Below are 16,918 nucleotides of genomic sequence, written 5' to 3' on the forward strand. Positions count from 1 at the left end.
GAATTTACCCTAGTAGAACGGAATGGAATGAAATGGAATGGAATGGAAAGGAAAGGAATAAAATGGAATGGAATAGAATGGAATAGAATGGAATGGAACGGAACGGAACGGAACGTAACGCCACGGAACCGAAAGGAAAGGAATGGTATGGAATCGAATCTAACAGAGTAGAAGGGAATGGAATGGAATGGAACGGAATGGAATGGAATGGAATGGAATGGAATGGAATGGAATGGAATGGAACGGAATGGAATTGAATGGAATAGAACGGAATTGAATCAACCCCTGCAGAATGGAATGGAATGGAAAGTAACGGAACGGAACGCAATGGAATAGAATGAAATTGAATCCACCCAAGGAGAATGGAATGGAATGGAATGGATTGGAATGAAATGGAATGGAATGGAATGGAATCTACCCGTGTAGAACGGAATGCAATGGAATGGAATGGAATGGAAAGGAATGGAAAGGAATCCACCCGAGAAGAACAGAATGGAATGGAATGGAATGGAATGGAATGGAATGCAATGGAACGGAATGGAACGGAACGGAATGGACCGGAATGGACTTGAATGGAATTGAATCCACCAAGAGAATGGAATGGAATGGAATGGAACGGAATGGAATGGAATGGAATGCTATGGAATGGAATAGAATGGAATGGTATGGAACGGAATGGAATGGAATGGAATCTAGCCGAGTACAAAGGAATGGAATGGAATGGATTGGAACGGAATGGAATGGAATGGAATGGAATGGAATGGAATGGAACGGAATGGAATGGAATGGAATGGAGTGGAATGGAATCCAAACAAGAAGAATGGAATGGAATGGAATGCAATGGAATGGAATGGAATGTACTGGAATTTACCCGAGTAGAACGGAAAGTAATGTAATGTATTGGAATGCAATGGAACGGAATGGAATGGAATGGAATGGATTGGAATAGAAGGGAATCCACACGAGCAGAACGGAATGGAATGGAACGGAATCGAATGGAATGGAATGGAATGGAATGGATTGGAATGGAATGGAACGGAATGGAATGGAATCCACAAGAGAAGAATGGAATGGAATGGAAGGCAATGGAGTGGAATGGAATGGAGTGGAATGGAATGGAATTTAATCTACCCCAGTAGAACGGAATGAAATGGAATGGAATGGAATGGAACGGAATGGAACGGAACGGAATGGAAAGGAATGGAATGGAATCTACTCGAGTAGAATGGAATGGAAAGAAATGGAACGGAAAGGAATGGAATGGAATGGAATGGAACGGAATCTACCCGAGTTGAACGGAATGGAACGGAATAGAATGGAATCGATCGGAATGGAAGAGAATCCACCCGAGAAGAATGGAATGGAATGGAATTGTATGGAATGGAATGGAATGGAATGGAATGGAATGGAATGGAATGGAATGGAATGGTATGGAACGGAATGGAATGGAATGGAATGGAATGGAATGGAATGGAATTAGACGGAGTGGAAAAGAACGGAATTGAATCAACCTGAGTAGAACGGAACGGAATGGAATGGAACGGAATGGACAGGAATAGAATAGAATGGAATTGAATCCACCCAAGGAGAATGGAATGGAATGGAATGGAATGGAATGGAATGGAATGGAATGGAATGGAATGGAATGGAATGGAATCTACCCGAGTAGAACGGAATGGAATGGAATGGAACGGAATGGAATGGTATGGAGTGGATTGGAATGGAATGGAATGGAATCCTCCCGAGAAGAATGGAATGGAATGGAACGGAATGGAATAGAACGGAATGGAACGGAAGGGAATGGAATGGAATGGAATGAAATGGAATCAACCTGAGTAGAACGGAATGGAATGGAATGGAACGGAATGGAATGGAATGGAATGGAAAGGAATGGAATGGAATGGAGTGGAATGGATTGGAATGGAATGGAATGACTTCAATCTACCCGAGTAGAACGGAATGGAATGGAATGCAATGGAATGGAACGGAATGGAATGGAATGGAATGGAATGGAATGGAATGGAATCAACACGAAATAATGGAATGGAATGGAACGGAACGGAATGGAATGGAATGGAATGGAATAGAATGGAATGGAATGGAGTGCAATAGAACAGAATGGAATCAACTCGAGGAGAACGGAACGGAATGGAACGTAACGGAACGGAACGGAATGGAATAGAATGGAATTGAATCCACCCAAGGAGAATGGAATGGAATGGATTGGAATGGAATGCAACGGAACGGAATCTACCCGAGTAGAAACGAATGGAATGGAATGGAATGGAATCAATTGGAATGGAATGAAATCCAACCGAGAAGAATAGAATGGAATGGAATTGTATGGAATGGAATGGAATGGAATGGAATGGAATGGAATGGAATGGAATGGAATGGAATGGAATGGAATGGAGTGGAATTAGATGGAGTGGAATAGAGCGGAACGGAATCAACCCGAGTAGAACGGAATGGAATGGAATGGAACGGAAAGGACCGGAAGAGAATAGAATGGATTTGAATCCACCCAAGGAGAATGGAATGGAATGGAATGGAATGGAACGGAACGGAATATAATAGAATGGAATGGAATCGAATCGAATGGAATAGAATGGAATGGAATGGAATGGTATTGAATGGAATGGAATGGAATGGAACGGTATTGAATGCAATGGAATGCAATGGAATCTACCTGACTAGAATGGAATGGAATGGAATGAAATGGAATGGAATAGCATGGAGTGGAACGGAACGGAATGGAATGGAATGGAATGGAATGGAACGGAATAGAAAGGAATGGAGTGGAATCCAAAAGAGAAGAATGGAATGGAATGGAATGGAATGGAATGGAATGGAATGGAATGGAATGGAATGGAAAGGAATGCAATGGTATCTACCCGAGTAGAATGGAGTGTAATGTAATGGAATGTAATGGAATGGAATGGAATGGAATGGAATGGAATCCACACGAGAAGAACGGAATGGAATGAAACGGAATGGAACGGAAAAGAATGGAATGGAATGAAATGGAATGGAATGGAATGGAATGGAACGGAATGGAATGGAATGGAATGGAATGGAATCTACCCAGATAGAACGGAATGGAATGGAAAGGAATGGAATGGAATGGAATAGAATGGAACAGAATGGAATGGAATCCATACGAGACGAACGGAATGGAATGGAATGGAATGGAATGGAATGGAATGGAATGGAATGGAATGGAATGGAATGGAGTGGAATAGAATGGAATTGAATCAACTCGAGTAGAACGGAACGGAATGGAACGGAACGGGATGCAACGGAACGGAATAGAATGGTATGGAATCCACCCGAGGAGAATGGAATGGAATGGAATGGAATCTACTCGAGTAGAAAGGAATGGAATGGAATGGAATGGAATGGAATGGAATGGAATGGAATGGAATGGAATGGAATCGAATCGAATCGAATCGAATCGAACCGAGAAGAACGGAATGGAATGGAAAGGTATGGAATGGAATGGAATGGAATGGAATGGAATGGAATGGTATCGAGAGGAATCTACCCGAGTAGAACGGAATGGAATGGAATGGAATGGAACGGAATGGGATGGAATGCAATGCAGTGGAATCCACCCGAGAAGAACGGAATGTAATAGAACGGAATGGAATTGAATGGAATGGAAAGGAAGGGAATGGAATCTACCCGAGAAGAAGGGAATGGAATGGAAAGGAATGGAATGGAATGGAATGCAATGGAACAGAATGGAATGGAATCCACCTGAGAAGAACGGGATGGAACGGAATGGAATGGATTGGAATGGAATGGAATGGAATGGAATGGAATGGAAAGGAATGGAATGGAAGGGAATGGAATGGATTGAAATGGAATGGAATGGAATCCACCCGAGAAGAACGGAATAGAATGGAACGGAATGGAATGGAACGCAATGGAATGGAAAGGAATGGAATGGAATGGAATGGAATCTACCTGAGTAGAACGGAATGGAATGGAATGGAATGGAATGGAATGGAATGGAATGGAATGGAATTGAATGGAGTGTAATGGATCGGAATGGATGGGAATGGAACGGAATCCCCCGAGAAGAACGGAATGGAATAGAACAGAATGGAATGGAATGGAATGGAAAGGAATGGAAAGAAATGCAATGGAATGGAAAGGAATGGAATCTACCCGAGTAGAACGGAATGGAATGAAATGGAATGGAATGGAAAGGAAAGGAATAAAATGGAATGGAATAGAATGGAATAGAATGGAATGGAATGGAACGGAACGGAACGTAACACCATGGAACCGAAAGGAAAGGAATGGTATGGAATCGAATATAACAGAGTAGAAGGGAATGGAATGGCATGAAATGGAACGGAACGGAACGGAACGGAACGGAACGGAACGGAATGGAATGGAATGGAATGGAATGGAATGGAATGGAATGGAGTGGAATAGAACGGAATTGAATCAACCCCTGCAGAACGGAATGGAATGGAAAGTAACGGAACGGAACACAATGGAATAGAATGGAATTGAATCCACCCAAGGAGAATGGAATGGAATGGAATGGATTGGAATGAAATGGAATGGAATGGAATGGAATCTACCCGTGTAGAACGGAATGCAAAGGAATGGAATGGAATGGAAAGGAATGGAAAGGAATCCACCCGAGACGAACAGAATGGAATGGAATGGAATGGAATGGAATGGAATGCAATGGAATGGAATGGAACGGAACGGAATGGACCGGAATGGACTAGAATGGAATTGAATCCACCAAGAGAATGGAATGGAATGGAATGGAACGGAATGGAATGGAATGGAATGCAATGGAATGGAATAGAATTGAATGGTATGGAACGGAATGGAATGGAATGGAATCTACCCGAGTACAAAGGAATGGAATGGAATGGAATGGAACGGAATGGACCGGAATGGACTAGAATGGAATTGAATCCACCAAGAGAATGGAATGGAATGGAATGGAACGGAATGGAATGGAATGGAATGCAACGGAATGGAATAGAATGGAATGGTATGGAACGGAATGGAATGGAATGGAATCTACCCGAGTACAAAGGAATGGAATGGAATGGAATGGAACGGAATGGAATGGAATGGAATGGAATGGAATGGAATGGAATGGAATGGAATGGAATGGAATGGAACGGAATGGAATGGAATGGAATGGAGTGGAATGGAATCCAAACAAGAAGAATGGAATGGAATGGAATGCAATGGAATGGAATGGAATGTACTGGAATTTACCCGAGTAGAACGGAAAGTAATGTAATGTATTGGAATGCAATGGAACGGAATGGAATGGAATGGAATGGATTGGAATAGAAGGGAATCCACACGAGCAGAACGGAATGGAATGGAACGGAATCGAATGGAATGGAATGGAATGGAATGGATTGGAATGGAATGGAACGGAATGGAATGGAATCCACAAGAGAAGAATGGAATGGAATGGAAGGCAATGGAGTGGAATGGAATGGAGTGGAATGGAATGGAATTTAATCTACCCCAGTAGAACGGAATGAAATGGAATGGAATGGAATGGAACGGAATGGAACGGAACGGAATGGAAAGGAATGGAATGGAATCTACTCGAGTAGAATGGAATGGAAAGAAATGGAACGGAAAGGAATGGAATGGAATGGAATGGAACGGAATCTACCCGAGTTGAACGGAATGGAATGGAATAGAATGGAATCGATCGGAATGGAAGAGAATCCACCCGAGAAGAATGGAATGGAATGGAATTGTATGGAATGGAATGGAATGGAATGGAATGGAATGGAATGGAATGGAATGGAATGGTATGGAACGGAATGGAAAGGAATGGAATGGAATGGAATGGAGTGGAATGGATCGGAATGGATGGGAATGGAACGGAATCCCCCGAGAAGAACGGAATGGAATTGAACAGAATGGAATGGAATGGAATGGAACGTAATTCAATAGAATAGAATGGAAGGGAATGGAAAGGAATGGAATGGAATGGAATGGAATGGAATGGAATCGAATGGAATCGAATCGAATGGAATCGAATGGAATGGAATGGAATGGAATGGAATGGAATGGAATTTACCCTAGTAGAACGGAATGGAATGAAATGGAATGGAATGGAAAGGAAAGGAATAAAATGGAATGGAATAGAATGGAATAGAATGGAATGGAACGGAACGGAACGGAACGTAACGCCACGGAACCGAAAGGAAAGGAATGGTATGGAATCGAATCTAACAGAGTAGAAGGGAATGGAATGGAATGGAACGGAATGGAATGGAATGGAATGGAATGGAATGGAATGGAATGGAATGGAACGGAATGGAATTGAATGGAATAGAACGGAATTGAATCAACCCTTGCAGAACGGAATGGAATGGAAAGTAACGGAACGGAACGCAATGGAATAGAATGAAATTGAATCCACCCAAGGAGAATGGCATGGAATGGAATGGATTGGAATGAAATGGAATGGAATGGAATGGAATCTACCCGTGTAGAACGGAATGCAATGGAATGGAATGGAATGGAAAGGAATGGAAAGGAATCCACCCGAGAAGAACAGAATGGAATGGAATGGAATGGAATGGAATGGAATGGAATGGAACGGAATGGAACGGAACGGAATGGACCGGAATGGACTTGAATGGAATTGAATCCACCAAGAGAATGGAATGGAATGGTATGGAACGGAATGGAATGGAATGGAATGGAATGGAATGGAGTGGAATGGATCGGAATGGATGGGAATGGAACGGAATCCCCCGAGAAGAACGGAATGGAATTGAACAGAATGGAATGGAATGGAATGGAACGTAATTCAATAGAATAGAATGGAAGGGAATGGAAAGGAATGGAATGGAATGGAATGGAATGGAATGGAATCGAATGGAATCGAATCGAATGGAATCGAATGGAATGGAATGGAATGGAATGGAATGGAATGGAATTTACCCTAGTAGAACGGAATGGAATGAAATGGAATGGAATGGAAAGGAAAGGAATAAAATGGAATGGAATAGAATGGAATAGAATGGAATGGAACGGAACGGAACGGAACGTAACGCCACGGAACCGAAAGGAAAGGAATGGTATGGAATCGAATCTAACAGAGTAGAAGGGAATGGAATGGAATGGAACGGAATGGAATGGAATGGAATGGAATGGAATGGAATGGAATGGAATGGAACGGAATGGAATTGAATGGAATAGAACGGAATTGAATCAACCCTTGCAGAACGGAATGGAATGGAAAGTAACGGAACGGAACGCAATGGAATAGAATGAAATTGAATCCACCCAAGGAGAATGGCATGGAATGGAATGGATTGGAATGAAATGGAATGGAATGGAATGGAATCTACCCGTGTAGAACGGAATGCAATGGAATGGAATGGAATGGAAAGGAATGGAAAGGAATCCACCCGAGAAGAACAGAATGGAATGGAATGGAATGGAATGGAATGGAATGGAATGGAACGGAATGGAACGGAACGGAATGGACCGGAATGGACTTGAATGGAATTGAATCCACCAAGAGAATGGAATGGAATGGAATGGAACGGAATGGAATGGAATGGAATGCTATGGAATGGAATAGAATGGAATGGTATGGAACGGAATGGAATGGAATGGAATCTAGCCGAGTACAAAGGAATGGAATGGAATGGATTGGAACGGAATGGAATGGAATGGAATGGAATGGAATGGAATGGAACGGAATGGAATGGAATGGAATGGAGTGGAATGGAATCCAAACAAGAAGAATGGAATGGAATGGAATGCAATGGAATGGAATGGAATGTACTGGAATTTACCCGAGTAGAACGGAAAGTAATGTAATGTATTGGAATGCAATGGAACGGAATGGAATGGAATGGAATGGATTGGAATAGAAGGGAATCCACACGAGCAGAACGGAATGGAATGGAACGGAATCGAATGGAATGGAATGGAATGGAATGGATTGGAATGGAATGGAACGGAATGGAATGGAATCCACAAGAGAAGAATGGAATGGAATGGAAGGCAATGGAGTGGAATGGAATGGAGTGGAATGGAATGGAATTTAATCTACCCCAGTAGAACGGAATGAAATGGAATGGAATGGAATGGAACGGAATGGAACGGAACGGAATGGAAAGGAATGGAATGGAATCTACTCGAGTAGAATGGAATGGAAAGAAATGGAACGGAAAGGAATGGAATGGAATGGAATGGAACGGAATCTACCCGAGTTGAACGGAATGGAACGGAATAGAATGGAATCGATCGGAATGGAAGAGAATCCACCCGAGAAGAATGGAATGGAATGGAATTGTATGGAATGGAATGGAATGGAATGGAATGGAATGGAATGGAATGGAATGGTATGGAACGGAATGGAATGGAATGGAATGGAATGGAATGGAATGGAATTAGACGGAGTGGAAAAGAACGGAATTGAATCAACCTGAGTAGAACGGAACGGAATGGAATGGAACGGAATGGACAGGAATAGAATAGAATGGAATTGAATCCACCCAAGGAGAATGGAATGTAATGGAATGGAATGGAATGGAATGGAATGGAATGGAATGGAATGGAATGGAATCTACCCGAGTAGAACGGAATGGAATGGAATGGAACGGAATGGAATGGTATGGAGTGGATTGGAATGGAATGGAATGGAATCCTCCCGAGAAGAATGGAATGGAATGGAACGGAATGGAATAGAACGGAATGGAACGGAAGGGAATGGAATGGAATGGAATGAAATGGAATCAACCTGAGTAGAACGGAATGGAATGGAATGGAACGGAATGGAATGGAATGGAATGGAAAGGAATGGAATGGAATGGAGTGGAATGGATTGGAATGGAATGGAATGACTTCAATCTACCCGAGTAGAACGGAATGGAATGGAATGCAATGGAATGGAACGGAATGGAATGGAATGGAATGGAATGGAATGGAATGGAATCAACACGAAAAGAATGGAATGGAATGGAACGGAACGGAATGGAATGGAATGGAATGGAATGGAATAGAATGGAATGGAATGGAGTGCAATAGAACAGAATGGAATCAACTCGAGGAGAACGGAACGGAATGGAACGTAACGGAACGGAACGGAATGGAATAGAATGGAATTGAATCCACCCAAGGAGAATGGAATGGAATGGATTGGAATGGAATGCAACGGAACGGAATCTACCCGAGTAGAAACGAATGGAATGGAATGGAATGGAATCAATTGGAATGGAATGAAATCCAACCGAGAAGAATAGAATGGAATGGAATTGTATGGAATGGAATGGAATGGAATGGAATGGAATGGAATGGAATGGAATGGAATGGAGTGGAATTAGATGGAGTGGAATAGAGCGGAACGGAATCAACCCGAGTAGAACGGAATGGAATGGAACGGAAAGGACCGGAAGAGAATAGAATGGATTTGAATCCACCCAAGGAGAATGGAATGGAATGGAATGGAATGGAACGGAACGGAATATAATAGAATGGAATGGAATCGAATCGAATGGAATAGAATGGAATGGAATGGAATGGTATTGAATGGAATGGAATGGAATGGAACGGTATTGAATGCAATGGAATGCAATGGAATCTACCTGACTAGAATGGAATGGAATGGAATGAAATGGAATGGAATAGCATGGAGTGGAACGGAACGGAATGGAATGGAATGGAATGGAATGGAACGGAATAGAAAGGAATGGAGTGGAATCCAAAAGAGAAGAATGGAATGGAATGGAATGGAATGGAATGGAATGGAATGGAATGGAATGGAATGGAATGGAAAGGAATGCAATGGTATCTACCCGAGTAGAATGGAGTGTAATGTAATGGAATGTAATGGAATGGAATGGAATGGAATGGAATGGAATCCACACGAGAAGAACGGAATGGAATGAAACGGAATGGAACGGAAAAGAATGGAATGGAATGAAATGGAATGGAATGGAATGGAATGGAACGGAATGGAATGGAATGGAATGGAATGGAATCTACCCAGATAGAACGGAATGGAATGGAAAGGAATGGAATGGAATGGAATAGAATGGAACAGAATGGAATGGAATCCATACGAGACGAACGGAATGGAATGGAATGGAATGGAATGGAATGGAATGGAATGGAATGGAATGGAGTGGAATAGAATGGAATTGAATCAACTCGAGTAGAACGGAACGGAATGGAACGGAACGGGATGCAACGGAACGGAATAGAATGGTATGGAATCCACCCGAGGAGAATGGAATGGAATGGAATGGAATCTACTCGAGTAGAAAGGAATGGAATGGAATGGAATGGAATGGAATGGAATGGAATGGAATGGAATGGAATGGAATGGAATCGAATCGTATCGAATCGAACCGAGAAGAACGGAATGGAATGGAAAGGTATGGAATGGAATGGAATGGAATGGAATGGAATGGAATGGAATGGAATGGAATGGAATGGTATCGAGAGGAATCTACCCGAGTAGAACGGAATGGAATGGAATGGAATGGAACGGAATGGGATGGAATGGAATGCAGTGGAATCCACCCGAGAAGAACGGAATGTAATGGAACGGAATGGAATGGAATGGAATGGAAAGGAAGGGAATGGAATCTACCCGAGAAGAAGGGAATGGAATGGAAAGGAATGGAATGGAATGGAATGCAATGGAACGGAATTGAATGGAATCCACCTGAGAAGAACGGAATGGAACGGAATGGAATGGAATGGAATGGAATGGAATGGAATGGAATGGAATGGAATGGAATGGAATGGAAAGGAATGGAATGGAAGGGAATGGAATGGATTGAAATGGAATGGAATGGAATCCACCCGAGAAGAACGGAATAGAATGGAACGGAATGGAATGGAACGCAGTGGAATGGAAAGGAATGGAATGGAATGGAATGGAATCTACCTGAGTAGAACGGAATGGAATGGAATGGAATGGAATGGAATGGAATGGAATGGAATGGAATGGAGTGGAATGGATCGGAATGGATGGGAATGGAACGGAATCCCCCGAGAAGAACGGAATGGAATTGAACAGAATGGAATGGAATGGAATGGAAAGGAATGGAAAGAAATGCAATGGAATGGAAAGGAAAGGAATCTACCCGAGTAGAACGGAATGGAATGAAATGGAATGGAATGGAAAGGAAAGGAATAAAATGGAATGGAATAGAATGGAATAGAATGGAATGGAATGGAACGGAACGGAACGTAACACCACGGAACCGAAAGGAAAGGAATGGTATGGAATCGAATATAACAGAGTAGAAGGGAATGGAATGGCATGGAATGGAACGGAACGGAACGGAACGGAACGGAACGGAATGGAATGGAATGGAATGGAATGGAATGGAATGGAGTGGAATAGAACGGAATTGAAGCAACCCCTGCAGAACGGAACGGAATGGAAAGTAACGGAACGGAACACAATGGAATAGAATGGAATTGAATCCACCCAAGGAGAATGGAATGGAATGGAATGGATTGGAATGAAATGGAATGGAATGGAATGGAATCTACCCGTGTAGAACGGAATGCAATGGAATGGAATGGAATGGAAAGGAATGGAAAGGAATCCACCCGAGACGAACAGAATGGAATGGAATGGAATGGAATGGAATGCAATGGAATGGAATGGAACGGAACGGAATGGACCGGAATGGACTAGAATGGAATTGAATCCACCAAGAGAATGGAATGGAATGGAATGGAATGGAATGGAATGGAATGGAATGGAATGGAATGGAATCTACCCGAGTAGAACGGAATGGAATGGAATGGAATTGAATTAGACGGAGTGGGATAGAACGGAATTGAATCAACCCGATTAGAACGGAACGGAATGGAATGGAATGGAATGGACCGGGATAGAATAGAATGGAATTGAATCCACCCAAGGAGAATGGAATGGAATGGAATGGAATGGAATGGAATGGAATGGAATGGAATGGAATCTACCCGAGTAGAACGGAATGGAATGGAATGGAACGGAATGGAATGGTATGGATTGGATTGGAATGGAATGGAATGGAATCCACCCGAAAAGAATGGAATGGAATGGAACGGAATGGAATAGAACGGAATGGAATGGAATGGAACGGAAGGGAATGGAATGGAATGGAATGAACTGGAATCTACCTGAGTAGGACGGAATGGAATGGAATTGAACGGAATGGAATGGAATGGAATGGAATGGAATGGAATGGAATGCAATGGAATGGAATGGAGTGGAATGGATTGGAATGGAATGGAATGACTTCAATCCACCGAGTAGAAAGGAATGGAATGGAATGCAATGGAATGGAACGGAATGGAATGGAATGGAATGGAATGGAAAGGAATCAACACGAAAAGAACGGAATGGAATGGAACGGAACGGAATGGAATGGAATGGAATAGAATGGAATGGAATGGAGTGCAATAGAACGGAACTGAATCAACCCGAGTAGAACGGAATGGAATTGAATGGAACGGAATGGACCGGAATAGAATAGAATGGAATTGAATCCACCCAAGGAGAATGGAATGGAATGGAATGGAATGGAACGGAACGGAATATAATAGAATGGAATGGAATGGAATGGAATGGAATGGAATGGAATGGAATGGAATGGAATGGTATTGAATGGAATGGAATGGAATGGAACGGTATTGAATGCAATGGAATGGAATGGAATCTACCTGAGTGGAATGGAATGGAATGGAATGGAATGGAATGGAATGGAATGGAATAGAATGGAATGGAACGTAACGGAATGGAATGGAATGGAATGGAATGGAACGGAATAGAAAGGAATAGAGTGGAATCCAAAAGAGAAAAATTGAATGGAACGGAATGGAATGGAATGGAATGGAATGGAATGGAATGGAATGGAATGGAATGGAATGGAAAGGAATGCAATGGTATCTACCCTAGTAGAGTGGAGTGTAATGTAATGTAATGTAATGGAATGGAATGGATTGGAACGGAATGGAATGGAATGGAATGGAATCCACATCAGAAGAACGGAATGGAATGAAACGGAAGGGAACGGAAAAGAATGGAATGGAATGAAATGGAATGGAATGGAATGGAATGGAATGTACCCGTGTAGAACAGAATGGAATGGAAAGGAATGGAATGCAATGGAATAGAATGGAACAGAATGGAATGGAATCCATACGAGAAGAACGGAATGGAATGGAATGGAATGGAATGGAATGGAATGGAATGGAATGGAGTGAAATAGAACGGAATTGAATCAACTCGAGTAGAACGGAACGGAAAGGGATGCAACGGAACGGAATAGAATGGTATTGAATCCACCCCAGGAGAACGGAATGGAATGGAATTGAATCTACCCGAGTAGAAAGGAATGGAATGGAATGGAATGGAATGGAATGGCATGGAATGGAATGGAATGGAATCGAATCGAACCGAGAAGAATGGAATGGAATGGAAAGGTATGGAATGGAATGGAATGGAATGGAATGGAATGGAATGGTATCGAGAGGAACCTACCCGAGTAGAACGGAATGGAATGGAATGGAATGGAACGGAATGGGATGGAATGGAATGCAGTGGAATCCACCCGAGAAGAACGGAATGTAATGGAACGGAATGGAATGGAATGGAATGGAAAGGAAGGGAATGGAATCTACCCGAGTAAAAGGGAATGGAATGGAAAGGAATGGAATGGAATGGAATGCAATGGAACGGAATTGAATGGAATGCACCCGAGAAGAACGGAATGGAACGGAATGGAATGGAATGGAATGGAATGGAATTGAGTGGAATGGAATGGAATGGAATCAAACCGTGTAGAACGGAATGGAATGGAATGGAATTGAATGGAATGGTATGGAATGGAATTGAATGGAATGGTATGGAATGGAATTAAATGGAATGGAATGGAATGGAATAGAATGGAATGGAATGGAATGCAATGGAAGGGAATCTACTCGAGTAGAACGGAATGGAATGGAATGGAATGGAATGGAATGGAATGGAATGGAACGGAATGGAATGTAGTGGAATGGAATGGATTGGAATGGAATGGAATGAGTTCAATCTACCCGAGTAGAACGGAATGGAATGGAATGGTATGGAATGGAACGGAATGGAAAGGAATGGAATGGAGTGGAATGGAATCAACCCGAAAAGAACGAAATGTACTGGAAAGGAATGGAGTGCAATAGAACGGAATTGAATCAACCCGAGCAGAACGGAACGGAATGGAACGTAAGGGAACGGAACGGAATGCAATAGAAAGGAATTGAATCCATCCAAGGAGAATGGAATGGAATGGAATGGAATTGAATGGAATGGAATGGAACGGAATCTACCCGAGTAGAAGGGAATGGAATGGAATGGAATGGAAACGATTGGAATGGAATGGAATCCACCCGAGAAAAATGGAAGGGAATCGAATTGTATGGAATGGAATGGAATGGAATTGAATGGAATGGAATGGAATGGAATGGAATGGAATGGAATGGAATGGAATGGAATGGAATGCAATGGAATACAATGGAATGGAATGGAACGGAATTGAATGGAATGGAACGGAATGGAATGGAATGGAATGGAATGGAGTGGAATTAGATGTAGTGGAATAGAACGGAATTGAATCAACCCGAGTAGAACGGAACGGAATGGTATGGAACGGAATGGACCGGAATGGAACGGAATGGACCGGAATAGAACAGAATGGAATTGAATTCACCCAAGGAGAATGGAATGGAATGGAATGGAACGGAACAGAATGGAATAGAATGGAATGGAAGGGAATGTAATGGAATGGAATGGTATGGAATGGAATGGAATGGAATGGAATGGAATGGAATGGAATGGAATGGAATCTACCTGAGTAGAATGGAATGGAAGGGAATTTAATGGAATGGAACGGAATGGAAAGGAATGGAATGGAATGGAATGGAATTGAACGTAATGGAATGGAATGGAATGGAATCAAACGAGAAGAATGGAATGGAATGGACTGGAATGGAATGGAATGGAATGGAATCTACCCGAGTAGAACGGAATGTAATGTAATGGAATGGAATGGAATGGAATGGAATGGAATGGAATGGAATGGAAAGGAATGGAACGGAATGGAATGGTATGGGACGGAATGAAATGGAATGGAATGGAATCCACACGGGAAGAACGGAATGGAAAGAAACGGAATGTAATGGAATGGAATGGAATGGAATGGAATGGAATGGAATGGAATGGAATGGAATGGAATGGAATCTACCCGAGTAGAACGGAATGGAATGGAATGGAATGGAGTGGAATGGAATGGAATGGAATATACCGGTGTAGAACGGAATGGAATGGAATGGAATTGAATGGAATGGAATGGAATGGAATGGAATGGAATGGAATGGAATGGAATGGAATGGAATGGAATGGAATCTACCCGAATAAAACGGAATGGAATGGAATGGAATGGAATGGAATGGAATGGAATCCACCCGAGATGAACCGAGTGGAATGAAATGGAACGGAACGGAATGGAACGGAATGGAATGGAATGGAATGGAATGGAGTGGAATGGAATGGAATGGAATGGAATGGAATGGAATGGAATGGAATGGAATGGAATCTACCGGCGTGGAACGGAATGGAATGCAATGGAATGGAATGGAATGGAATGGAATGGAATGGAATGGAATGGAATGGAAAGGAATGGAATGGAATCCACCCGAGAAAAACGGAATGGAATGGAATGGAATGAAATGGAATGGAATGGAATGGAATGGAGTGGAATGGAATGGAATGGAATCTACCCGAGTGGAAACGAATGGAATGGAATGGAATGGAATGCAATGGAACAGAATGAAATGGAAAGGAATGGAATGGAATCTTCCCGAGTACAATGGAAAAGAATGGAATGGAATGGAATGGAATGGAACGGAATGGAATGGTATGGGACGGAATGAAATGGAATGGAATGGAATCCACACGGGAAGAACGGAATGGAAAGAAACGGAATGGAATGTAATGTAATGGAATGGAATGGAATGTAATGGAATGGAATGGAGTGGAATGGAATGGAATGGAATGGAATGGAATGGAATGGAATGGAATGGAATGGAATCTGCCGGAGTGGAACGGAATGGAATGCAATGGAATGGAATGGAATGGAATGGAATGGAATGGAATGGAATGGAATGGAAAGGAATGGAATGGAATCCACCCGAGAAAAACGGAATGGAATGGAATGGAATGAAATGGAATGGAATGGAATGGAATGGAGTGGAATGGAATGGAATGGAATCTACCCGAGTGGAACCGAATGGAATGGAATGGAATGGAATGCAATGGAACAGAATGAAATGGAAAGGAATGGAATGGAATCTTCCCGAGTACAATGGAAAAGAATGGAATGGAATGGAATGGAATGGAATTGCATGGAATGGAATGGAATCTACCCGAGTAGAAAGGAATGGAATGGAATGGAATGGAATGGAAAGGAATGGAATGGAATGGAATAGAATGGAGTGGAAACGAATGGAATGGAATGCAATCAACCCGACTGGAAGGGAATGGAATGGAATGTAATGGAATACAAAGGAATGGAATGGAATGGAATCAAACCGAGCGGAATATAACGGAATGGATTGGAATGAAATGGAATGGAATGGAATGCATTGGAATGGAATCAACTGGAATGCAATTCAATGGAAAATGGAATGGAATGGAAAGAAATGGAATCAAATAAAATAGAATGGAATGGAAAGGAATTGCATGGAATGGAATGCAATCAACCCGAGTGGAATGGAATGCAATGGAAAGGAGTGGAATGAAATGGAATGGAGTGGAATGGAATGGAATGGAATGGAATGAAATGGAATGAATACAGTTAATGGAATCAACCCGAGAGGAAAGGAATGGAACAGAATGTAGTGT

This window comes from Gorilla gorilla, chromosome 23, assembly GCF_029281585.2.
Source record: "Gorilla gorilla gorilla isolate KB3781 chromosome 23, NHGRI_mGorGor1-v2.1_pri, whole genome shotgun sequence".
NCBI classification, from domain to species: domain Eukaryota; kingdom Metazoa; phylum Chordata; class Mammalia; order Primates; family Hominidae; genus Gorilla; species Gorilla gorilla.